The 24,874-nt window shown below is 51.3% G+C and overlaps 1 protein-coding gene across 1 annotated transcript in view; it reads left to right on the top strand.

The window, feature by feature from the left end:
• SHANK2 (SH3 and multiple ankyrin repeat domains 2) overlaps positions 1,119-24,874 on the top strand; it is a 499,107-nt gene continuing 475,351 nt past the window's right edge. Inside the window, 2 exon segments of the mRNA XM_021082645.1 lie at positions 1,119-1,220; positions 15,697-15,797. The gene's annotated coding sequence lies outside the window, so the exon portion shown is untranslated.

Here is a 24,874-nt window from a genome sequence, read left to right on the forward strand (position 1 = left end):
CCCCCCTGGCCGCACCTGTGGCATACGAAAGTTCCGGGACCAGGGATTGAACCTGTGCACTGACAATGCTGGATCCTTAGTCCACTGAGCCACCAGGGAGCTCCTAAATACTCTTCAAAACATTTTATCAGAGTGGAGTTGACTTACAAGGTTGTGTGTTTCAGGTGTACAGCAAAGTGACTCAGTTAGACATGCAAACGTCGGCTTTCTTTTTCAGATTCTCTTCTCCTGTAGGTTATTAGAGTATTGAGTGGAATTCCCTGGGCTATGCAGTAGGTCCTTGTTACATACCTATTTTATATATAATAGTGTGTACATGTGAATAAATACTCTTGTTTAACATTTTCTATTAATAATGTCATCGCATAAAATAAGATAAAATAAGAAAAATAAAATGAAATAATAGTTACCTGTACCGTGAGTAGCTTCATGAATTATGACTATTATTTGCATTTCATCTACAAATATGCCAGCGTTTCATTGCCTACCTGGGCTGGGCACTTTCATGCCTGTGATCTTGTGGCATCTTCACAGTCCAGGGGGGACGTATGTTTAGAGCCATTTTACAGAAAGAGAAACTGAGGCCCAGAGCGTCTCACTGACTGGGCCTTGGGCTCAGCAGGTGCATTTGTGCCTTGACCAGGCTGGTCCCAGAGCTGGGGGATGGGAGTCCTTTGTCCAGCTTCCCTCCAGTATGTCTGTTCCTCCTGCTGTGCCTGGTGGCCTCTGCCGACCACTTGCGAAATCTGTCCCTGTAACTCTGTTTGGATGGTTCCCCCCACCGCGACCGCTGGGAGGGGCCCAGAGGACGCCGGCTGCTCCAGCCTCTCCAGTGTGCCTCAGACCCGAGCATGTCCCGAACGGGATGGTGCCTTTAAACCGGCAGGGCCGAGCGTGTGCCGTGTTCGCCAAGGCCCTGGTCGGGGTCATCTGCCTGGAGGATTTTGGCCACAAGAGAATAGCACTGGTCAGGATGGGGCGGGGCCGGTTGTCTTACCCCGCTGCTCTTTCCCCAGAGTCTTTGCAGCTTCGGGGAATGTTGGGATGCCCCTCGGGGCATGCTTGCACGTCCTCCAAACAAGGGGTGTCTGTGCTCTGCTGTTGACTGCTGTGTGACCTTGGACAAGCCAGTTCACCTCTCTGGGCCTCAGTTTACTCATCCTGAAAATGGGGCAAGAACATGTCTCAGGTGGCCTTGAGCGTTGCATGAGGTAATCCAGGTAAAGGGGAGACTGTCCTGGGCCCTCGTGTCCTGGGAGCTGCTCTGGAGGCCATGATAGGTGGCACCTGTCTGCATGTCATCTGTTCAGGGGCCCCCCGCAGGGGCAGGCCTTTCGTCTGTAAGCTCCCCTCCCCTGTCCTGTAGGGCCCTCCTGTTCAGGCCCCGTTGTGAACTCCTGGTTCACCTGCACCACGTGGAGGTTGCTTCATGCTCCTGCTTCATGTGGGGGCTCAGGATGACATGGGGGGAGCTGGACACCCCCCGGGGTACCTCTGGCCCCTGCAGGGGTCATCGGCAGCCTTGGGGACGCACCCACACCTCCTCTCTGTGTGCACAGAGCAGAATGGAGGTGGGTCTCCCCGGGAGTCCCCACGCAGGGGTGGGGGGGCTCCCAGCGGGGGACACCCCCCCAACCCCGCAGGAGCTCCAGATGGCTGGGCAATGGAGGGTGCTGTTCCATGTGGGTTTTCTTGGCTCTCAGATGGTTTTCCTGACACGGATGTGCTTTTGTTCATTTGAAATCTTACCCTCATCTTTTATTGAAGAGAGAGGACGGGGCCGGAGAGGTGGAGGTGTGGTATTCATGAGTTAGTAATCCAGTCGGGAGCCCTTTCTGGAAAGCCTGCGTTGTGACCGGGCAGGGCCTTGGGCATTGGACCAGCCGGAGTTAAGGTCTGCTTTGCAGGTGCTGCCTGTGGGAAGCACCTGCGTGACCTTGGGCATTGCCCTGTGCTCCACCTGGGGGCTGGAGCCGATGCCCACCCAGCCGGTAGGAATTAGATCGAGGTTGTACAGCTAACCTTTGCTGCAGAACAGAACACTCCAAAACTTAGGCTAAAAGGATGACGTTTTCCTGTCTAACTGAGTCACTTTGCTGTACACCTGAAAACACAACCTTCCTTGTAAGTCAACTCTACTCGGATACAATTTTTTGAAGAGTATTTAGGAGCTCCCTGTGGCTCATGTAGAGTAAATATTTTGTGCTTGGATGTCATACAGCGTCTCTGCAAAGCAAACGTCCACAACAGTGATATGTAAATGAGTGGACATGGCTGTGCTCCAATAAAACTTTATTTATAAGAACAAGCTGTGGGCCGGATTTGGCCTGCAGGTTACCGGCCCCTCGTATGTTTATCTCAGGAATCAGAAAGTGGACCATTTGAGTGGCACGCAGCTGGCTGCTTCTTGGGGGTCACTGAGTTCACCTGAGGTCAGCTGGGGGGCAGGCCTGTCTCTGGGGTGGGCTGGTTGGCGGTGGGGTGACCCCACCATCCATCTCCTCCCTGGCAGGCAAGCCTGGCTCACTCACTGGGCACGAGGGAGAGAGCTCCTGTGTGTCCCTTTTGCCATCATGTCCCTTAGCCCCGGCCCGTCTGGCTGAAGCAGGCGGGATGGCCAAGCCCAGGGTCCCTGGGAGAGGATTTCCCTGGGTTCAAGGTCCAGGTGGCAGGGCCCTGTGTGGGTTTGGTGTGTCTAGTGCCCCCACCCCGCTCCCGCCTCCCCGCGCCTGGCCCCCATCGGGCAGAAGCAGGGGGGCCGGGTGGGGTGCATGCTCTTAGGGCTCAGGCGCGCTGCGGTTCGGCTGGCGGGCATCATGAATATTTTAACCTTGTTCCTGAATAATTTTTCACGGCAGCCGTTCCTCCTCTCATTTCCACCTGCACTTCTGCCCTCTCTGGTGAGGGGACCAGGCGGAGGAGATGAGGAGGAATGTTCGCGAAAGGAGGTCCAGGGCCCACCAGGGGTTCCCACCAGGTCCGGCTCCTCTGATGAGCCATTTCTGGGCGGGAGAGGCAGTGGTGGGAGACGGGCCTGGGCTCTGGTCCTGGCCGGGCAGCTCAGCACCTGCGGGACCTCTGCCTCGGTTTTCTCATCAGGAGATCGGGTAGATCAGACTTCAGCCAGGGTGTGGACGGCACAGGGAGGGGGCAGTGTCCACCCCAGTGGAGGGGGATGTCCAGCATTCTCCCTCTGGCCGCTCCCCTCGGGCTTCAAGAGGTCAGCTCAGGAGATCGCTTGACCAACGCTGAAGATCAGAGATTTTGCTCCCTTTCTTCTCATCCCTGAGGCTACAGGCTTTTTGCCTGGATTTCAGGGTTTTTCCCCTCTCTCCCAGTAGGCAGTGGATTCTGAACCCTTGTGAGCTGTTGAGAATGTTTTTATTATTATTATTATTATTGAGGTGAAATACACAGAACATGAAATCAACCACGTGAAACTGTACAGTTCAGTGGCATTTAGTGCGTTCTCTTTGCTGGGCAGCCAACACTTCGAGTTCCAAAAAGTTCCAGTTTTTATCACCCTCCCAGGAGACCCCATACTCAAGAGCAGCCCCCTCCTGCCAGCCCCCAGTCTGCTTTCTGTCTTTATGGCTTCACCTGCCCTGGACATTTCATATACGCAGGTCATACAACACGAAGTCCTCAGGACCTGGCTTCTTTCACTGAGCAGAGATTTCCAAGGTTCAGCCACATTGTAACCTGTGTCAGCGCCTCTGTTCCTTTTGAGGGGTAAATAATATTCCATCAATGGATGGAGCACATTTGGTCCCCTCTTCTGCTGATGGACCTCTGGTTGTTTCCATTTTTAGGGGTTGCGCATGGTGCTGCTGGGAGCATTCCAGCAGCAGTTTTTGTTGAAACAGCTGTTTTCCCTCCGGGCAGAATGTCTCTGAGAAGGGCCTGCAGCTCGGGGCCATACTCGCTGCCTTTCCGGCTGAGACGATGGTGGTGACGTTTCCTCCACTGGGGTGTGTGGGGGGTCATGGGGGAGCCTCCATGTGCTCATTTAACCCCCAGGGCTCCAGGGCAATACCCCCATTCACTCCCATGTCACGGAATTAGGTCGGGGGTGGCCGCAGAGCCCGGCTGGACCCAGGCACACCCTTCCAGAGAGGGGCCCTCGGGGCGGGGGCAGCTGGGTCTGTCAGGGCACAGGTCAGTGTGACTTTCGGGACCGGGCTGCCTCCTGACTCCTGGCCCAGGACACTGGGCCCCTCGGTGCTCTGGGGCGCATCTTTGGGCTGTTGCGGGATGCTTGGCCAGTCCGCTTTCCATCTCCGTAGAATGATGAGCGCTTCTAAAAATAGATGCAGAACGCTGAAGGCTAACATTTTAAAATAGTTCAATAATTTAGTTATTCTCCATGGGGGACAGGGAAGATCGCTCGAAAAGGGGTGCTTTTTAAATTACCTAGAAATTTTTTAAAAGTTTGAGCTGCGGTTTACATACTGTGCAATCCACGCATTTAAAGTGTGCTGTTGCTGTCGTGTTGTTTTGTTGCTGTCGAGTATATTCCTGGATTGTGCAGCCATCCCCACCATCAATTCTGGAACATTTCCGTTCCCCCGGAACAGACCTTGTGCCCGTTAGCAGTTGCCCGCTGCACCCCCGCCTCTCCCCCATCCGGGCAACCGCTCATCTGCTTTGCGTCTCTGTGGATTTGCCTGCTCAGGGCATTTTGTGTCAACGGAACCACAGGATACGGGGTCCTGTGTCGGGCTTCTTTCCCCGAGCGTGGTGTTTTCAGGGCTCCCCCGGGTCAGTGTTTATCCTTCTTGTGGCTGAACACGATTCCGTGGCTTGGATGGACCCCGTTTCACTTACCTGGCCCTTGGGTGCTGGGCATTTAGGTGCCTTCCACTTGGGGGCTGTTAGGAAGACGCTGCACTGGACATTCGCGTCCAGGTTTTCGTGTGGACGTGTGTTCTTATCCGTTTTAGGTCTGTGTCTTGGAATGGAGTCGTGTCTCTTGGGTCATGTGGCAGCTCTGTGCAACTTCCGTTTGTTTTATGTTCCACAGTGTACCTTTTAAATTAAAAAGAGGAGCTCCTGCTGTGGCCCCATGGGGTGGGCAGTGTCTCTGCAGCCCCGGGGTGCAGGTTCCATCCCCGGCCTCGCACAGTGGGTTAAAGGATCTGGCGCTGCTGCAGCTGCGGCGCAGGTCCCAACGGCAGCTCAGATCTGATCCCTGGCCGGGGAACTCCATATGCTGTGGGTCATGCAAAAAGGAAAAACAAAATAAAAGCAAATAAAATACCCTCTATTTTTTAAGACATGCAATTGTAAGAAACAACACAAAGCTGCCCAGATCACCCCCGAGTGGGGTCTGGCAGAACCAAATGTCCAGCATCCCAGGGAGGAGCTGTCCAGGATACAGTTGAGATGCAAACACCTCCATCAGCCCCGGGATGCCTTGCACTGCCCTGTCACAGCCATAAGAACCTTCTCCTCCTTCGCCGGCTTTTCAGCCCCTGGCAACCACTCATCTGTCTTCCATCTCTATAATTTTGTCGTTTCAATAATTATACAGAAGTGGAATCATGCTGTAAGCAACTTTCCGGGATTGGCCTCCCTCTGTCATCAAAGCTCTGTCCCCGCGGCCCCTCCTTCCCTATGTCCTGTGGGATTCCACGGAGTGCACGCTGCAGTTCATTTAACCCGTCAGCCTCCCAGGGACACCAGGGCTGTGTAGGGCTGTTACGAATAAAGCTGCTGTAAACAGCAGGGTTTTCGGGTGAATGCAATTCTTTGTTTCTCTGGGGCAAAGTTCCGTGAGTGCAAGTCCGGGTCGTAGGTAGCTGCGTATTTAGATTTTTAAGAATCTGCTCCACTGCTTTCCTGCACGGCTGTCCCCTTTGGTGTTCCCTCCAGCAATGGGAGCGTTCGTCCATTTTCTCACCAGCCTTTGGTGTTACTGTTAGCCACGCTGGTGTAGTTAGACCTCGTAGTGATTTTGCTTTGCTTTGCTTCCATGGCTAGTGATGCTGACCTTCTTTCCATGTGCTTCCTCACTGTCTGGCTGTCCTCTTCTGCAAAATGTCCCTGTGTGTCTTTTGCCCTTTTTTTTTTTTTTTCTGAATTTTTTTTTTTAGGGCTGCACCCACAGCATATGGAAGTTCCCAGGCTAGGGGTTCGAATCGGAGCTATAGCTGCTGGCCTACACCACAGCTGCAGCAACGTGGGATCCTTAACCCACTGAGAGAGGCCAGGGATCGAACCTGCATCCTCATGGATCCTAGTCGGGTTGGTTAACCACTGAGCCACAAGGGGAACTCCTTTCCTTAATTGGATTGTCTGTTGTTGTTGTTTTTATCCTAAGTTGTTTCTTTCTTTTTTCTTTTTTTTTTTTTTAATTTTTGTCTTTTTAGGGCCGCACGCAGGGCATACGGAAGGTCCCAGGCTAGGGGTTGAATCGGAGCTGTAGCTGCCAGTCTACACCACAGCCACAGCGACATGGGATCCAAGCCGCATCTGCGACCAATACCACAGCTCACAGCAACGCCAGATCCTTAATCCACTGAGCAAAGCCAGGGATCGAACCCGAGTCCTCATGGATACTAGTCAGATTCGTTTCCACTGAGCCACATGGAAACTCCTTATCCTAAGTTTTGAGAATTCTTTATATTCTGGACACTAGTCCTTTGTTTGATGTGTGGTTTGCAGATATCGTCACCTAATCTGTAATTTGCATTTTTATCCTCTTAACAGGGTTTTTCATAGAACAAAAGGTTTTAATTTTAATAAGGTCAGATTTTTTGAAAAATTTTTCTGTAGGTGGATTGTGCTTTTGGCATCAAGTCTAGGAAACTTGTTTCCTAACCCTAGATCTTAAAGATTTTCTCCTACAAAAATGTTTTCCCTAAAGTTTTAGAGTTGTACATTTAAGTTTATCATCTGTTTTGAGTTGATTTTTTAAATTGAAGTATGGTTGATTTACAGTGTTGTGTTAGTTTCAGGTGTACAGCAGTGTGATTCAGTTATAGATGTATCGATATATATCTCTTCTTTTTCAGATTCTTTTCCATTTTGGTTATTACAGAATATTGAATGCAGTTCTCTGTGCTATACAGTAGGTCCTTGGGGTTTATCTGTGTTATATGTAGTACTGTGCATATATTAACCCCAAACTCCTAAATTATCCTTCTCTTTTCCCTTTGGTAATCATAAGTGGCTTTTCTGTATCTGTGAGTCTATTTCTGTTTTGTAAATGGGTTCATTTGTGCCATATTTTGGATTCCACATGTAAGTGATATCATATTTGTCTTTCTCTGACTGACTTAGTATGAAAATCTCTAGGTCCATCCGTGTTGCTGCCAACAACATTATTTCATTCTTTTTTTACGGCTGAGTAATATTCCATTGCATATGTATCTTCTTTATCCATTTGCCTGTCGATGGACCTTTAGGTTGCTTCCAAGTCTTGGCTGTTGTGAATAGTGCAGCCATGAACATTGGGGTGTGTGTATATTTTTGGATTAGAGTTTTCATCTTTTCTGGCTCTATGCCGAGGCATGGGATTGCTGTGTAATTTATGGCTCAGGTTGATGGCCATTATTTTGTTTATCAATGTCTAGTCACTCCAGTGCCTTTTGTTGAAGGGACCATTCTTCTTCCATTGAATTGCTTTTATGCCTTGTTCCAAAATCAGTTGGGCATCTGTGCGGATCTATTTCCGGGCTCTCTGTTGAGTTCTGTTGATCTGTGTCTCTATCCATCCTCCAGAATCACATCACCTTGATTACTGCAGCTGTGTAAGTCTGAAAAGTGGGGAGACGAAGTCCTCTCTAGTCTTTTTCAAATTTGTTTTAGTTTTCTTTGTAGTTCCTTTGCCTTTCCTTATACATTTCAGAATAATGTTTGTCTGAAACAAATCTTGCTGGATTTTGGTTGGAAGTGCCTTCCACCCCAGGTCAATTTGGACATAGTTGACGTCATGATTGCATTGAGTCTTCCAGTCCATGAACATGGTATGTCTTCCACTTCTGTAGACGGTCTTTGATTTCTTGCACCAATGTTGTGTAGATATCAGCATATGAGTCTTTTGCTTACATCATTAGATTTGCACTTACGTATTTCATTTTTTTGAGCAATTATAAGTGATATTGAATTTTAGATCTTGGCGTTCACATGTTCAGTACTAGTGTATGGGGAGACAATTGCCTTTTACGTGTTGATCTTGTGACCTTGTTAACTCAATTATTATTTCTAAGAGGTTTTGCTGAGGGAGATTCCTTGGGATTGTCTACCATCACGTCATCTGCAAATGAGGACGCTTTTATTTCTATCTTCCTGACTGTCTGCTTTTTATTTCCTTGCCTTGCCTTTTGTACTAGCTAGAATGTCTACTGCTATGTTGAATAAGAATGATGAGAGCAGACATCCTTGCCTTGTTCCTGATCACAAGAGGAAAGCATTCAGTCTTTCCCTCTTTGGAATAATGTTAGCAGATGAGACGAAGTTTTACAGATGCTGTTTATCAAGTTGGAGAATTTCCCCTCTTCCTATCTTTGGGAGAGTTTTTGAAATAGATGGATGCTGAATTTTTGTCAGTTATTTTTTTCTGCATTGATTATTGTGACTTTTCCTTCTTTTGCCTGTTGGCATAGTGTATTACATGATTGATTTTTTTAAAAAAAATAATTGAACCAGCCTAGCAGTCCAGAAATAAACCTTACTTGTGATGATGTATAATTCTTTTCGTATATTCCTCAATTCTACTTGATAATATTTTTGTTAAATACTTTTTTACATTTCTCTGAGAGATATTGATGTGTGCTTTTCTTTTTTATATGCTTTTTATATGGTTTTAGCATCTGGATCATATTTATTTCCTATTTTTTGGATGAGGGTGTGTAGAAGTGATATTACTTCTGTAAATATTTCATGGAATTCGCCATTTGGGTGTGCAAAGTTCTCCTTTCTTACAAAAATGTGAGCTTTGAAATTAGGAACTCAATTTTCTTAATAGTTATAGGGCTTTTCAAATTACCTGTTTCATTATCAAATGAGTTGTATTTCTTGAAGAATGGGTTTCTCTCATTTGTATTGTTTAAGTGTGTGGCGTAGTCTGTAGCCCTGTTTTATTATCCCTTTGATGTCTGCAGGATATGTACTGATATCCTCTCTTACATACCTGGTATTGGTAATTCAAGTTTTCTTCTGTCTTTTTTGGGTCAGTTTTGCTAGAGTTTTGTCGATTTTTTAAACTTTTACAAAGAGTCAGCTTGTTGTTTCATTGATTTTTGTCTATTGTGTTTGTTTGTTTTTGGTAATTATTTATTTCCACTCTTATGATTATTATTTCCTTCTTTCCTTCTGACCCTTGCTTTGGCTTTATTTCCCTCTCTGTTTGCTGGCTTCTTGGTATGGAAACTTAAACTTTGATTTGCAATTATTCTTTTTTTCTAATGTATATGCATTTAGTACTATCAGTTTCTGTGTCGGTGCTGCTTTAACTGTATCACACAAAGTTTGGCGTATGTTATTTTTTATTTTCATTCAATTGCATGTACTTAAAAAAGTCTCCTTTTAGTTTCAAAGTCTTGGGAGACTTCTGTTACCTTTGGTTATGACTTTCTAGTTTGAATCTGTTGTGGTAAGAGAATACACTATGTTTTTACTTTAAAATTTGTGGAGGCTTGTTTTATTTTCTGCATGTAGTCTGTCTTGGTGTATATTCCATGAAAACTTGAAAAGAATGTGTGTTTTGCTGTTGGTTGATTGTATGGTTGAGTTTTTCCATATCTTTATTGATTTTTCTGTCTACTTATTCCATCAACATAAGGTTGTTGAAGTCTCCAACCCTAACTATGGATTTATCTCTTTTCCTTTCAGTTCTGTCAGTTTTGCTCCACATATTTTGCTTCTCTGTTTTTAGGTTTACGTGCATTTAGGATTGCTATCCTTAATGACTTGGCCTTTAATGTTATATAATGTTCCTCTGTGTGGTAGTCTTTTTTGCCCTTAAGTCTACTTTATCCAACATTAATATAGCCATGTCTACTTTCCTTTGGTTAATGTTGGCATAATATATTTTTTCATCTTTTTGCCTTCATCTTATGTCATTATATTTGAAGTGAATTTTTGTAGACATCATATAATTGGCTCTTTAAAATACTTTTTATCCAGTCAGCTAATCTCTCTTTCTTTCTTTCCTTTTTTTTTTTTTTTTTTTTTTTTTTGCTGCACCTGCGGAATATGGAATTTCCCAGGCCAGGGATTAAATCTGTGCCAACCCATGCCGCAGCTGCTACAAGGCTGGATCCTTAACCCACTATACCACAGTGGGAGCCCTGCTAATATCTTTTAATGGATATATTTTGACCATTTACATTTAATGCAATTACTGATGTGTTAGGGTTTAATTCTGCCATTTTTGTTCTATGTCTTTTCTCTGTTTTTCATGTCGGTTTTCTTTTTCCTGCCTTCTAGTGGGTTATTTCAGTATTTCGTTAGAATTTCATTTTTATTTATCTATAATTTTTGAGTTTTATATACTTTTCTAAATGTTTGCTCTAGGCATTATATCACATAACTTTATTACCATCCACTGAGATATAGTTTGAGTAAAAATATACAAACCTTATCTTTTTTATGTCTTTTTACCATCCCCCTTTTACAATATAAATGTCTACATATTTCCTCTACATACGTTTGGAACCAAATGAGGTGGCATTGTAATTTTGCTGCAACTGTCAAACAATTTAGAAAATTTGAGAGCAGAAGGAAAGCTTATTTGTATTTACCTCTATTTTTGCTTGTTATGTTCTTTTTCCTTCTTACAATTCCAAAATTCCTTATTTGAGGTTTCCTTTCTATTTAGAGAGTTTTCTTGAGTCACTCTTTTAGGATAGACAATGACAAATTCTCTTAGTTTCCCTTCATTGGAGGGTGTCTTGACTTCCCCTTCATTCCTATAGGGTATTTTTGCTGAAGATGGAATTCTAGGTTGATAGCACTTTTCTTGCATCACTCAAAAATATTGTGACGCTTCCTCTCGTCTCTGTAGTTGGATGAGAAAGGCACTGTTACCTCAATTGTTTTCCCCATCCACATCTAAGACATCGTTTTTCTCTGCCTGCCTTTAAGATTCTTCTTCGTCACTGGTTTTCAGAAGTTTCATTATGATGCATCCTGGTGTGAATTCCTTGGGGTTATCCTGTGTGGGGTTTGTCTGTTCAGCTTCTTGAATCTGTAGGTTTATGTCTCTTCCCAAATTTGGGAAGTTTTCCACCTTTTTTCCCCCCTCGGTACTTTTTCGGGTCTCCCTCTCTCTTCTCTCTTTCTGGGGCTCTGGTGAGTCAGATGTTGGATGTTTTTGTTAGAGTCCTACAGGTCCCAGAGGCCCAGTTTATTTGTTTATTTCTGTCTCTTTTCCCTCTGTTGCTCAATTTGGTTAGTTCTTCAAGGTTCCAGTTCAGCGATTGTTTCTTCTGTTCCCTCCATTCTGATGTTGACTCCATTCACTGAGCTTGTTTTATTGTATTTTCCAGTTCTAACAGTTCCAACTGCTTCTTCTACAGACGGTCCTCAACTTACAGTGGTTCAGCTTACAATTTTTTTTCACTTTTGGATGGTGTGAAGGTGGTACACATTCAGTGGAAATCATACTTTGAATTTTGATCTTTCCTGGACTAGTGACCTGTGGTACCCTCCTCTCATGATGCTGAGCAGGGCTGTGAGATGCAGGATCCCCTTCAGCCACACAGTCGAGAGGGTGAACAGCCAACGCACTTAGCAACCATTCTGGACCCAGATACCATTCTGTTTGTCACTTTAAGCACAGTATTCAATAAATTCCATGAGCTATTCAACACTTTTAAAAAAATCATTTATTTATATATATATATTTTTTCTACCATATAGCATGGCGACCCAGTTACACATACATGTATACATTCTTTTTTCTCACATTACGTGTTCCATCATAATTGACTAGACAGAGTTCCCAGTGCTACATAGCAGGATCCCATTGCTAAGAATTCAACACTTTATTATAAAAATGGGTTCTGTCTTAGATGATTTTGCCCCACTGTAGATTAATGTAATGTTCTGAGCATGTTGAAGGTAGGCTAGACTAAGCTATGTTGTTCAGCGGTCAGATGCATTAAATGCTTTTTTGTTTGTTTGTTTGCTTTTCGGGGCCACACCTGCAGCAGATGGGAAGTTCCCAGGCTGGCAGCCTACACCACGGTCACAGCAACACCAGATCCGAGCCATGTCTGCAGTCTACACCACAGCTCACTATAATGCCAGATCCTTGAATCCACTGAGCGAGGCCAGGGATCGAACCCACATCCTCATGGATACTAGTCGGATTCTTAACCCGCTGAGCCACAACAGGAACTCCTAAATGCATTTTTGACTTATGATATTTACGATGGGTTTATTGGGACATAGCTCCATCACATGCCAAGGAGGTTCTGTCTCTGCTTGCTGAGATTTTTCTGTTTTTCAAGTGAGGTTTTCTGTTTGTTTGTTTTTTTCATCTTTTTCCAGCGTATTCATAATTGCTTATTGAAGCATTTTCATTTTTACGGCTTTAAACTGTCAGATAATGCTAACTCTCTGTCGCTTCTTTGTCATGTTCCATTGGTTCTTTTATCCATTCAAAATCCTATTGGTTCTCAAGGTGATGAATGATTTTCAGTGGAAATGTGCACATTTTCCTAGTGTGAGACTGTGGGTCTTGCTTAAGCCTTGTGTTTCAGCTGGCTTTTAAAAACAGTTTCTGTTATACAGCAAAGCAACCCAGTCATACCTCTCTACACGCCACCATCTTTCTCATGTTATCCTTCATCATGTTCCATCACAAGTGATTGGACCTAGTTCCCCGTGCTGTACAGTAGGGCCTCATGGCTTATCCATTCTAAACGAACAGTTTGCATCTATTAACCCTGCACTCCTCGTCCATGCCACTCCCTCCCCCTCGCCAACCACAAGTCTGTTCTCCATGTCTCTAAGTCTGTTTCTGTTCTGTAGTGAGGTTCGTTTGTGTCATAATTTAGATTCCACATGTAAGTGATATCATATGGTACCTGCCTTTCTCTTTCTGACTTACTTCACCTAGGATGAGAATCTCTAGTTCCATCCATGTTGCTGCAAATGGCATTATCTTGTTCTTTTTCATGGCTGAGTAGTATTCCATTGCATATATGTACCGCATCTTCTTAATCCATTCATCTTTCGATGGCCATTTAGGTTGTTTCCACATCTTGGCTGCTGTGAGTGGTGCTGCAGTGAACATAGGGATGCATGTATCGTTTTGAATGAGAGTTTTGTGTGGATATATGCCCAGGAGTGGGATGGCTGGATCATATGGTGGGTCTATATTTAGTTTTCTGAAGAAGCTCCATACCGTTCTCCATAGTGGTTGTCCCAGTTTATGTCCCCACCACCAGTGCAGGAGGGGTCCCTTTTCTCCCCACCCTCTCCAGCACTGGTTATTTGTATTCTCATTAACATGGCCATTCCGACTGGTGGGAAGGGGTTAGCTGGCTTCTTTGACATCACTCGCACAGGGAAGGGGTGCCACCTCAGTCCTGCCAGGTGGAGGTAGATGTCCAGGCTCCTCAGTTGACCTCTGTTGGTGCCTAAGCAGGGAGGCTCCTTGTTATTGCTGGTGGGGGATGGGGTTCCCCCCCCCCCGTGGTCTCCATGGAGACCATGGTGGGCGTGTCCTCATTAGTGGTGGTGGTGGGGAAAGTCCTGCCAGTCCAGCAGGATGAGGGAGGGGTGCCAAGGGCACGTGGAAATCCAGGCCTTCTGTGTCGCCTGCACTAATCCGACGGAGCCTTCGTTACCGCCCTGCGGGGAGGGAAGTCCTGGCTCCACACTGTGGTGTATTTGACCCTCCAGGGGTGGTTCGGGTGTCTCACGGCAGCTGTACAAGGAGAAGGCCAGGCCCCTCCCGCCCCTGCTGCTGGGGGTCAGGGTCGGGGCCATGGTGTTTCTATACTTCTTACCCGAGTAGAGCAGTTTGGTCTAAACTTGTCCTATTCAGTGGCTCTTTTTCTGGGGTTTGGGCTGGAGAGAACAGTCACTCATTGGAGGTTGCTTCCTGCTTCTACCGGGGTGTCTAGCTTCTTCGCTCCCAGTCTGGGGCAGGAAGCAAAAACCCAGCCTAGAGCACGGACCTGGAGTTCCCACTGTGGCTTCACGGGTTACGCACCTGACATAGTGTCTGTGAGGATGTGGGATCCATCCCTGGCCTCACGCAGCGGGTTAAGGATCCAGCGTTGTTGCAGCTGTGGTGTAGGCCAGCGGCTGTGGCTCCGATTCAAGCCCTAGCCTGGGAACCAACAGATGCCACAGGTGCGGCCGTAAGAAGAAAGAAAAGGAGAAGCGCCCAGTGTGCCTTCCTCGGGTCCCAGGTCCCCGACCCGGCTGCCTTCTTCCCTTTACCCCCCAGTGTCTTCCGTTCATTTTCTCACAACATCCTGGGGGTAGTTGCACTTCTTGGGAGGGGGAGGGAGCACTGCGTCTTCTCCATCTTTCCAGAAGCAGAAGTGTGGCCCCTGGTTGTCGGCTCTGCGATGCCAGGATGCGCTGGAAGGCTTTCTTTTCTGCATTTTGTAAAAATGCATTCTTTTCCATCCCGGTCCATCCCGGGAGACTGGATAGAGTTCCCTGTGCGGTGCAGCAGGACCTCATGGCTTATCCGTGCTCAGTGGAAAAGTTTGCATCCGCCAACCCCAAACTCCCCGTCCATCCTGCTCCCTCCCCCTCCCCTGGGCAACCGCAAGTCTGTTCTCTGTGTCTGTGAGTCTGTTTCCGTTGCATTAAAGGTCACGTGTGTCATATTTTAGATTCCGCGCGTAAGCGATATCATGCGGTGTTTGTCTTTCTCTGTCTGTCTGGCTTCACTTAGTAGGAGAATCTCTAGGTCCAGCCGTGTTGCTGCAAATGGCAGGATTTCCTTCTTTTTATTTCTGAGTCATAGTCCACTGTGTATATGGACCACATTTTTTTAATTTCAGTTTCAAGATGGACTTTTAAAAAAATTACAGTATAGAATGATTTACAGTATTGTGCCCATTTCTGCTGTACAGCAAAGTGACCCCTTTATATATATATATATATATATTCCCTTTCTTATATCATCTTCCATCCTGCTCTAGCCCAAGAGACTGGATGTAGCTCCGTGTGCTGCACAGTAGGATCTCATTGCACAGCCATTCTTTTTTTTTTTTTTCCGCTTTTTTAAGGACCGCACCCACAGCATATGGAGGTTCCCAAGCTAGGAGTCCAATCGGAGCTGTAGCCATTGGCCTACGCCACAGCCACAGCAACGCAGGATCCGAGCTGCGTCTGCAACCTACACCACAGTTCACGGCAACGCCAGATCCTTAACCCACTGAGCGAGGCCAGGGATCGAACCCGCAACCTCATGGTTCCTCGTCGTCCTGTACCACAACGGGCACTCTTGCTTATCCATTCTAAATAATAGCATCTACGCACCCCGAACTCCCCATCCATCCCACTTCTTCCCCTCTCCCCCTTGGCCGGCACGGGCCTGCTCTCTGTAGTACCTCATGGTCTTGAGTCCGTCCTCCATGGATGGACATTCAGGCTGCGTCCAGGCCTTGGCGGTGGTGACTGGTGCTGCTGTCACCGTAGGGGGAGGAATTATGAGATCTTTTAACCTCTGCGCCTTGGAGCCTCTGCTGACCGCGCCCTGGTTCTCTCTCACAGCTCTGGAACTCTCTCCTGTCCCGGTACCTCGGCCCGCCCCAGTGGAGACGGTTCCTGCTCTGAGAAGCCCTTCTGTGGGGCCCAGCCTGCCAGCGCCTCCGGTGAGTTAGAACGTGTCCTTGTTGTCACCTAGGAGCTGGTTACCCCGGGTGTGGCGTGGTCCTTCTCGCCCCCCTGGCACTGTGGCCAGGGCACAGTCAGTTCCTCGCCATCAGGGCCCCCGTGCTTGTGTCAGGGTGGGGACAGGACGGGTGGAGTGGTCCTGGACCCTGGGGGAAGGGGCCTGTCCCAGCTGATGTGACCTGGGGGGATTTACTGAGACCACGGCTGAGGCCCCAGCTCTGGCTCCAAGTCTCTGCTCTGAGATGTCCAGGCTGGACTCAGCCTGTGTGGCTCAGGGCGGGTGGTGGAGGAGGTGGTGCAGGTGCCCTGCCTCCATCTTTGCTGGACCAGGGGACACCCGTTTGTGTCCAGTGCAGGGGCCGTGGAGGGCGCTCAGGGGCTGTGGTTCTGCAGCGCTCAGACACGTCCTGAGCTCACAGTCTAGGGCCCAGAGCCATCTTACTGAGCACCTACTGTGTGCTCCACTGGTGTCATTTCACTGTAATATGGGCTTCAAACTGGCATTTGCCAAATGTTTGCCTGAATGCTGGGCTGTGCCGTGACCAACCTGGCGAAGAGGGGGAATGGCTGCCGTTCTCTGGTGAGGGCCGCACCCCCTCGGACGCTGTATCTCAGCCTTTAAAGACAAATTATCACCTGTCCAAGGGGACATGTTAGACCCCGTTTCCAAATCGTCCACCCCAACGAGACGTTAATACACTGGACATGCAGTGTGTGTGTGTGTCCTGCTGTGTGTGCCTCTGCTTTACACTTGAAAACACGAAGGTCGGTTTCATCTTCCAAGATGCAGCTGAGGACGCGCGTGCTGGGGTTACAGGTATGGCAGACAGGGCCGAGTGTCGGAGCCGCCGTCCCTCCCCCGGGCCTGGTCACCGTGGGCTTCGGGGCTCTCCTCTTAATTGGTTTTCCTGCCTCTGGTCCTGTCTGCCGTCCAGTTCGGATCCTCTCCCTCGCCCTATTCAGTCCCTCCTCGTGCTCCCAGCTGCGTCTCTGGGCTCTGCCCCCACCCTCCCCCGGCGCACACGGGCGGCGATGGGGCCCCGGGGGAGACCAGTCCCCGCGGGCCGGGCTGAGCGCGCAGAGCCTGCCGTCCACTCGCCCTCCATCCTCGCTGATGCTGGACGCGGTTCTCTTGGCGGGAGCCCCCTGGCCCCGAGCCCCACGGTGCCTGCTCACCCCCTGGGGCTCAGTGGGGAGGTAGCAGATGATCACACAGGACGCGGGATGCTAGGGAAGCCCCGGCTGCCCTTTCCTCTGGAGGCTGGGCCGGCTCAGAGGAAGAGGGTGTCCAGGTTGACCCGAAGGCCCCACGCGAGGCTGCTGTGTCCAGCATCGTCTGTGAGGCCTGCCTTTCCCGCCCTTGGGCTCGGCACTGGGGCACCATTCATTGCGGCGGCACTGGGGGGCCGTGGGGCCCGGGCCGGCCGCGGCCTCGTGGGCTCACCACCAGGTTGAACCTCTCTGAGCCTCGCTCTGCAGCAAGGCCCTCATACCTCCCTCAGCTTTCTTCCCGAGAAAGGGCACTTGACCAGCTGATCTGCACTTTTTTTGTCATCATTGGGGGCCCGTGATGGGTGCTGCTTGAGCTCTGGAATCCTTTTTCATGCCTGGACCCCCAGCCGCTTAGGGAAACACTGACCCTTGGCCCCGAGGGGCAGAGAGCGTTGGATTTCAGAATCCAGCCCTGTGAGTGTGGTCGCTGATATATGAGGGGAAGGAGGAAGGGAAAAGCTGCCCCGGGGTCCCCAAAGTGGACAAGTCCGGAGTGGACTTGTCGGATCCTCGGTTTGCTGGTCAGGGTGTTTTTGACCGCACATTCAGCCACCTCCAGGACAGGGCCAGGTGTTACCCCGGGGCGGGGGGAGGGGGGGCTCCCGGGGCATCTCAGCTGGAGGGAGGGTGGTGGCCCGTGTGCTGTGCACAGGGAGGGGTTTCTGTGGTCTTGGCATTGACCTTCCGTGAGCCGAGACAGTGCTGTGTCCTGCCCGGGGTGGGGGAGCGGAGCTAGAATTCCCCATCAGGTCAAGCTTGATCCAGGCACTTCCCTCTCTCCTCTGCTCCTCCTGCATCCTCAGGTGGCCTTCAGATGTGCTGGAGGCCCCCCCCCATTCATCCTGTATGCCCCCTCTCTGAGTGCCTCCCCGTCCCCCCACCCCGGCTGCAGCAGCGTCCTGCAGTGGAAACATTTATCACGGAATAAACCTATTGTGGGGCTCACCTCCAGCCGCCCCTCGGAAAAGATGGACCATTACCCTGGAGTGGTCATTCAGTGAGTAGCCAGGATGTTTCGTGATGAATGGGGAAGGGCTTCCACTTTAAAGCCGCGGAATTAACATACAACGCTGTGAAGTCTCATCCGGGACTCAAGAGGTGAGATGGAATGAATTCAAAGATTTGGTTTCCTGAAGAGTTCCTTGTTATTGCCTCAAATTATTTTTTTCCACTTGTGGGTGCAATCAGACCCGACCCCCCCCACCCCGTGATTAGTCAGATTTCTGACGGAACAGGTGACTTTCCAGGTGGCGACGTGACACCTCCAACAGATTTGGGTGAGGGCTCTGAGGTCTTCTGTGACGGGACTCAGGTCATTCTCTCCAAAATTGGATGCCTAGCGGGTGCTCCCAAATCAGGGGGTGGCAGACTGTGGCTCGTGGACCAGGTCCTGCCCAGCTTCAGTTTCTAGAAATGCCTCACTTTGCCGCAGTGTATAATGTCTTTTTTTCTTTTTACGGCCGCACCTGCAGCATACAAATTCCCGGGCTAGGGGTTGAATCGAAGCTGCAGCTGCCAGCCTGTGCCACAGCCACATCTCTGACCTACACTGCAGCTTGTGGCAATGCTGGATCCTTAACCCACTGAGCAAGGCCAGGGCTTGAACCCGAATCCTCGCAGGTTCTTAACCCACTGAGCCACGACGGGAACTCCCAGATGTTTTTATTGTGGTAAAAGGCACGTAAGTTTTACCACCTGGACCGCTTCAAGCGCACAGCTCAGCGGCGTCACGTAGATTCGCGCTGTTGTGCACGCCATCACACGCTTCTTCTCCAGAACTTTCCATCTTTTCCCAAGCTGACCCTCCGTCCACATCAAACGCTGACACCCCCCCTCCCCCACCCCCGACCCCTTCCGTCGTCTTTCTGCCCCTGTGAACGTGCCCCCTCCAGGGACCTCCTACGAGTGGAATCTGGCGGGATTTGCCCTCTCGTGTCTGACGTATTTCTCTGAACTGTCCTGAGGCTTCACCCACGTGGTAGCCTGTGTCAGAGTTTCCTTCTTTTTTAGGGTCAAATAATATTCCACTGTCTAGAGATCAAATTTTGCACATCCATCATCTGTCGGTGGACATTTAGGTTGTCTCTTTCCACCCTTCAACTGTTGGGATTCATGCCGTCAGGGAAGTGGGTGTCCAGACACCGGTTCTTTGGGGGCTAGACCCCGAGGTGGGCTTGCTGGGTCACCTGGTAACTTTCTGAGGACCTGCCGTATCGTTTTCCGCAGGGGTTGCATCATTTTACGTTCCCATTAGCGATGCAGGGGTTCCAGTTTTTTCACATCCTTGCCAGCATCTTTGTGCAGTTTCGTTTTGTTTTGCTTTGCTTTGTTTTTGATGGTGGCCGTGCTAGTGGGTGTGACGGATCTTGCTGTGGTTTGGTGTGCATTTCCCCGACGGTATGTCACACCAAGAGCATCTTTCCACGGGCTTCTTGGCCGTTCATACGTCTTCTTCGGAGAAACGTCAGTTCAAGTCCCCTGCGCATTTTGGAATCACGTCATTTGGTGTTCGGTGTGGAATTGCAGAAGTTCTCTCCACGTTCTGGATGCTAATCCCTTGCCACATGGGCGAGTTGCAGGGCCTTCTCCCACGCCGTGCTCTGCCTTTTGTAAATAAAGTTTTATTGCCCCGCAGCCTGGCTCGCTCCTTCCCGCTTGTCTCTGGCTGCTTTCCCGCTGCAGGGGCCAGGTTGGAAGTTTGCTGGCCTCTGTTCTGCCTGATCTCGGCGCATCCAGTGCTGAAACCAGCCACCGTTCTCCGATCAGATGCTGAGATTTGCTCTCTGACCGCAAACCCCGGGGGCACAAGCGCCCAGCTTGCTGGCCCCTGGCATCCTCCTGGCTTGAAGCCCTTGGTGGCTTCCTCTTGTGACATCTGTGTAGGAGGCTAGGCACCCTCCACACCACGGCCCAGCAGAGGGCCAGCGGTCAGGTCTGCGGGGCTCCCGCCTGCTGAGGGTCTGTGTTGGACACCTGTGTCCGAGGACCCAGGAAATGGGTGGAACGGGCTCTGGGTGATGTGCCCCCCCATGTGGGCACCTCCGTTCCCTGAGATGTCCTCCTCCAGCCCAGGGGCTGCTGTGAGCTTCCTTGGAGCAGGACGAGCCCACGACCGGCGCACCCTTGGACCTTTCAGCAGCGGCTGGGTCTCCCGTCCGCTGAGCCCACGTCCAGGGGTGGAATAGCCGGATGGAGAGAGTTAGGACTCGGTCTCCATGTGTGGCCGGCCTTCCTGAGGCTTGTAGGTACAGCTGCCTGGGAAGAAAGGCGTTGAGATGAGAGGGAAGATAACTAAAGTGGCAGTAACGTGAATATATGTGTGTCTGTTCCAAATGGGGAGAATCATGGTGCCAAACCAGGCATGTTCAGGGCGGTGATGCGGGGGCATGGGTGATCCCACAGGTTCCCAGGGGATGGTTTTACCAAACAGAGCCCTGGGGACACCTAGGACCGAGACCTAACAACGAGAGGTCCCTTGGAAATTATGGAAACCAGCTGTTTCTCACTTTGGGGGGTCTCTGCCCCGTCGGAGGATCTGATGAGTCTTTTGTGAAGAATTCACATCTGAACGTGGACCCAGAGCCCTGCCTGCAATTCCGGCAGCATCTCCCCCTTCCCCCAACATGGTGCGCTGGGCAGACCCGCAGTTGGAATCCTGGAGGGACATGTCCCCGTGTATCTCCCCAGGCAGAGGAAGCAGGGGCTGTGTTGAGCCAACCTGGTTAAGAGCCTGGTGTCTGGAGCTCAGAGCTGGTTTATAGTCCATGGATGCACCCGGCAGAGACGGTCTGCTGAGGCCGGCCTGTCATCCAGGGGTCCAGCGCTTGTTTGCTTGAAGGCACCTGCTGTGTGGCTTTACAGCTCTGCAGGCAGGCTGCCTTCACCTCTCCTTGGGCAGAACAAGGGAGAAGCCAGAGGGAATGGAATTCACCAGAACAAACCCATTGCCCGGCTGGCGTATGAGATTTTGACTGTCTCAGACTGTTGGAAAGAAAATTCAGGGTGTTTGGTTGAATACAAATTGTCCCTTTTTTCCTTCTTTTTTTCTTTTTTACTGTTGACATTTTTATTATATTACAAATGATTACCTGTCTGCCTAGGTAGCAAGCTGGTCTTCAGGAAGCAGAGGGAACACGCTATGTAATTTCCATAGCTGCGCATGTGCAAATAGTGCTGTTTACCCGTCAAAGCACAGGATAGCGTGAGGGGCAGGGCTGCTGGTTGCCACTTTCTCTAAATATTCACGCGTCTTTTCCTCTTTTATATTTATTCCTTTTGCTGGGATGGCAGTTGCACGTTGCCTTCTGAGGGTGCTTCCCCCCCCCCCACGTATGTTTCGCTTGGTCGCCGTCCGGTCGATGGGCGGGGTTACGTCCGTTTCCGCCGTGCAGCGCAGTGATTGCCGTCCACACCCCGGATGTTTTTAGAGGCAGAGGTTCGGCTCATAAGAGCTGTTGCACAGTCACGACATGGATTCCAAGTAATAATTAACCGAACCCAGAGAGGGACCGGAAGCAGCCAGCCACCGCGAGGCTGGTCTGAAGTTCAAGTCTGTGGGGTCTTTCTCCTGAGCCTGGCTGTCTGCAGTGCCAGCTTCCCAATCAGGCAGCAGTGAGCCGGAGGTGCTGCAAAGCCACCCAGCCGTGTGTCAAGGTCAAGGAAAGAAAGGGCGGAAATCTTTGCACCGATGCCCTCCCCCGCCCCCCACCCGGCCATGGTAGCACAGACTCCTGACGGCGCAGGTGGCCCGAGAGCTGGTTTGCAGAATTCATTGGTTATTTTTCCCACATGCGGTCACGGAGCCATCCCTTTGGAAGATACTGTGGTCCCCACAGGCTTGGGGGCACAGGGACAGAAGTTGGAGACGGGTCCCCTAGGTTGGGGGCAGGATGCTGACGGGCCCTTTGTGCTGATCGGGCCCTTCCTCCCTGGGGGCAGCTCCCCTGGCCCTTGTATCTGTAGCAGCCATGCAAAGTGACTCTGGATGTGGCTCTGTGGACACCCCCCCCCGACTGAGGGACTCTGCAGACTCCCCGCCACTGACACACTAACACGCAACACACCCCCTAATCCAGAATGCCTCGGGGTGGCTTGGTAGGTCGGCGGGGGGCATTGGCAGACGCTCCCCTTTCTGGAAATTTCTTCCTCGTGGAATTTAGACATGACCCCGAGGCTCCCACCCCCCTTTCAGGAACCTTTGGGTAAAGCCACTTGGGCTTCCCTAAGGCGAGTCCTCACAGGCAGGTGTGAGACGGCCCAGGTGTGACCAGACTTCAGGCCAACATCACTCAGGCCACGTCCCCCGCCCCCTCCTTGCTTTGTCCTCAGAGGGTGCGTGTCACATGCCCTGGCCATCCTGGCATCCTTTCCCCGCCCTGGCATCTCCATCAGGGTCCTGGACAGGCTATTGGGGAGATGGTATTTCTTCAAAAAAATTTTTTAATAAAGTATAGTCGATTTATAATGTTCCTTCAATTTCAGTTGTACAGCAGAGTGACCCCGTCACACGTGTATGTAGACTGGTTTTATTTTTTCACACTGTCCTCCGTCACGGTCCATCCCAAGAGACTGGACATGGGTCCCTGCACTGTGCAGCGGGACCTCGTTGCTTTTCCACTCTCAATGTATCAGTTTGCACTACCAACCCCAGACTCCCCGGCCGTCCCCCCTCCCCTCCCCCGCAACCACAGGTCTGCTCCCCACGCCGGAGACGGTGTTTCTGTGCCATCTGCGTCGGGTGCCCCTTCCTCAGGACTGGCTCTGCCTGGCTCCCTGGTGGCCACCGTCAGTGGCGTCCGGGGAGAGAGGACTGCTTGGTGTGAGTTGGACCAGGCCTGGGCTGGGGGCGTCTCCATGGCCCAGACCCCCGCAGGGCTTCAGGAATCCTGCGAGGGGGCAGGGGCGGCTGGTGGGGCCCAGCGGCCCAGTGTGTGTGTGTGTGTGTGTGTGTGCGGCTGGTGGGGCCCAGCGGCCCAGTGTGTGTGTGTGTGTGTGTGTGTGTGCGGCTGGTGGGGCCCAGCGGCCCAGTGTGTGTGTGTGTGTGTGTGTGTGTGGTGGGGAGATCGGAGTGCGCCTGCCTCGGGAGTCCCGGGCAGCACCTCGTCCTGCTTCTCACACGGGGAGCCCGTCCCCCAAGCGTGTGTCCACAGGGAGCGCGGGGCCCCTGACCCAGGGGGTTGGCAGCTGTTCTGCGCAGCGCAGACGGGAGGCACATGGGATCCCATTACCTGCCTTGGGGGTTGTCCCTGCAGCGCGGCCGCCTGGGGCCAGGACACGTGCTCACAGCCAAGGCACTTGCGCTGGTCCTTGGCTGCCATCGGTGCGACGGTCTCCAGGATCCCTCTGTGCGGTTTTTGACTGTTTGGGGCGAGTTACCTTTTTTCCTGTTATAAGGTAACTTGCAGTCCAGTTAATGAATCCAGATGGCACTACCCCCCACCCCACCCCCCGTAACTCAGCACCTTAGCACTACAGCCGCTTGCGGGACTGGCTGTTCGGGGCCCCAGCCCACCCCCGTGCTCAGCGATTCTCTAGAAGGGCTCACGATCTCCGCCAACCTGCTGGGGTCCACGGCCTAACCGCGAGGGACCCAGACAAAAATCAGCCGATGCGGAGGCTATGGGCCAGGGTCCAGCCCAGGCGTCAGGCCCCGCCGCTTTCTCCCCGGGGGAGACCTACAAACACCGCCTGGTTCCCAGAAGCCTGTGTCACAGCACAGCTGAGCTACTGCCAGTTCAGGACTCTCCCTGCAGCCCTGGGTCCGGGGGTTTTACTGAGGGTGGCTCACACAGGCCTGGCCGACCGCCTGCACAGCTGACCTTAGTCTCTAGCCTCTCGGGGGGCCCCTCCCCAGGCCCCCCCACTGTAAATCACACTGTTACTGCAGACAACCTCAAGGCCACACAGGTCAGCAGAAACGCTCCCCTGAGAAGGTCCCTCCAAGGACTCAGAGTGACCTCCCGGGGCCAGGCAAGGGTGCGGACAGTCCAGGCCTGCCGTGGTCACCCTTCACTGCACGCACATCCAGAGTGGGCGCTCGGGGTCCAAGATCAAGTCTTGGCTCTGCAGTGAATCAGCCCTCTGGTTTAGGGGCTTTTTCTCTCTCTTTATGTGTCTGTGTCCTTGCGGGTTAGGTGGGGCTGATCTCGGGGTGGGTCCCACCTGAGGGAGCTGTGAACCAAGGTCCAGCCCCAAGGCCTGGGTGGCTGTCCGCTCTCCCGAGCAGCGGGGGTAGCCCCCCTTCCCCCGGCCCCCCCGCCGTGCCCTCGACTGGCCCGTCTCCCTCCTTGTGTGGTGTCACCCGTGCGGGGGGAGGGACCTGCTGTGCCCCCGAGGCATCTGTCCTCAGAGGGGCCCCTCTGGAGCCCCCCAGGTGACAAGGACCAGCTTGGAAAATCCACAGAGGAAACGCTGCAGAGTAAAACCGACCTCTTCCCTGGGAGCCCGGGGACCGGCCGCCCCCAGGAAGGGGTTTACGGACCTGAGTGTGGGGTCCGGTGGGCCTGGAGTGGGGGCACGGCCAGCTGCCCTTCTGTTGGCCATTCATCTGAGGGCTGGGCTCCTGGCGGGTGAGGGTCCCTCTGTCCCCATCCTCTTCCTGACCTGCTTCCCGCAGTGAAATGCTGCCGCCTCCCCACTTTAGCCCCTACCCTCCTGCCAGGCAGGAGGCCCCGGGGCCTGAGTGACCCATGCACCCAGGCGTGTGACCTCTGGCCTGACCAGCCATGAGGGCCAGGTGGCATTTGGCAAGAATGGGGGGATCTGGAGGGGGACACAGCCAGAG

Source organism: Sus scrofa, chromosome 2 (assembly GCF_000003025.6).
Source record: "Sus scrofa isolate TJ Tabasco breed Duroc chromosome 2, Sscrofa11.1, whole genome shotgun sequence".
Taxonomy (NCBI): Eukaryota; Metazoa; Chordata; class Mammalia; order Artiodactyla; family Suidae; genus Sus; species Sus scrofa.